Here is a 1957-nt window from a genome sequence, read left to right as displayed (position 1 = left end):
TCTCAAAGTAGTGATACAACGTCTCTATCATTAAACTAAAAAGCAGGCCAAACCACACAGAACCACACATTACGGGAAAACGGGAGGCATTTTTCCAGGACACCGTCCCACTTCAGAGGCCTTTATTTTTTTTTCTCTCTGGAAGCATAAGTTTGTCATTAGCAGAGAGGGTATTATGGTCGGGTCGGCTCTGGCACAGGCACTGCTAGCACGACATGGAGGAAAGAGTTGTTTATGAGTCACAGATGAGTGTCGCCTGCCTGGCACAAACATATTTAGCACTAGATCGCATCTAGGGTCAGACAACAGCCATGTACGGCCCCACACTCATTTTTGGCCCTCAGACAAGATCAGCATCAGTTCCATGTCAGAAAAGCAATGTACAGACATTGTGCTTAAATTCAGCAAGATCCTACTGTATACTGTACTGTATACAATTAATCTGTAAATATGTTTCATTTTAATTTTTTCATTTTGTCACTTCGTCTAATCAAAATATCATAACTGGACCTTACAGTGAAAGACTTCTATTTGGTCACTTAGACAGACTTCTCCAGTCATTTAGTCTTGCTTAAACTTTGTCCCTACAAGCTCATGTTCATTTGTCTCTCAAAAATCAAAACTGAATCAACAATCAATGCATAGAACCAAGCCTTGCCATTTAACGAAATGGAACAATGCTCCTGTACAGAAGCAACATAAAATTGCAAAAAAAAAAAAAAAAAAGGCAAATGGTGTCCAAAACAACAATGGACCCCACTGACTTTCATTAGGAAAAAACTACCCACGGAGACCTTTTTAAAAATATCTTCTGTGTACCACAGAAGAAATTAAAGGGGCAGTTCACCCAACAATGAAAATTCTGTCTTCATTTACTCACGTTGTTCCAAACATGTATGAATTTCTTTCTTCTGCTGAACACAAAATAAGACATATTAAAGAATGTGGGTAACCAAATAGTTGCTGGTAGCCATCGACTTAAAAAAAAATTCTAATTAAAATATTTCTGTCACACAGACACAACATAGTACAACGTGCAGTGAAATGATTTTTCAACTCTCCAAAAATAGAATAAAAAATTTAATTAAGTAAAAAAAGTTGTAAAAAATACAACTCAGAACAGACTGCATATAAATTAACAAATAAACAAAAACAGAATTTACAACTAGGTTGGAGATCACAATTTGTGTAAGCAAAATTAGCTTTGAAGGGATAGATCACTCAAAAATGAAAACTTTTACCATTTAGCCTACTCACCCTTATGTCAATCTAAACCTGTTTAACTGTTTTTTTCAAAGTAGCTTTAATTATCACTTCAGCCATACACAATTGGTACAGTACATAGTTCATCCATAGAAGCAATATATATCCATAGAAGCATCTTTACTGACAAGATGCGCGTTAAATATTGCATGCGATTTATCGTGCAGCCCTAATATATACAGTGGGTACGGAAAGTATTCAGACCCCCTTAAATTTTTCACTCTTTGTTATATTGCAGCCATTTGCTAAAATCATTTAAGTTAATTTTTTTTCCTCATTAATGTACACACAGCACCCCATATTGACAGAAAAACACAGAATTGTTGACATTTTTGCAGATTTATTAAAAAAGAAAAACTGAAATATCACATGGTCCTAAGTATTCAGACCCTTTGCTGTGACACTCATATATTTAACTCAGGTGCTGTCCATTTCTTCTGATCATCCTTGAGATGGTTCTACACCTTCATTTGAGTCCAGCTGTGTTTGATTATACTGATTGGACTTGATTAGGAAAGCCACACACCTGTCTATATAAGACCTTACAGCTCACAGAGCAAATGAGAATCATGAGGTCAAAGGAACTGCCTGAAGAGCTCAGAGACAGAATTATATATATACTGTGTGTTTGTGTGTGTGTATATGTGTATGTGTGTGTATGTATGTGTATATATATATATATATATATATATAT

This window comes from Sinocyclocheilus anshuiensis, unplaced genomic scaffold (assembly GCF_001515605.1).
Source record: "Sinocyclocheilus anshuiensis isolate Anshui unplaced genomic scaffold, SAMN03320099.WGS_v1.1 scaffold627, whole genome shotgun sequence".
NCBI classification, from domain to species: Eukaryota; Metazoa; Chordata; class Actinopteri; order Cypriniformes; family Cyprinidae; genus Sinocyclocheilus; species Sinocyclocheilus anshuiensis.
The sequence above is the reverse complement of the archived record's forward strand: the minus strand, read 5'-3'. Positions refer to the sequence as shown.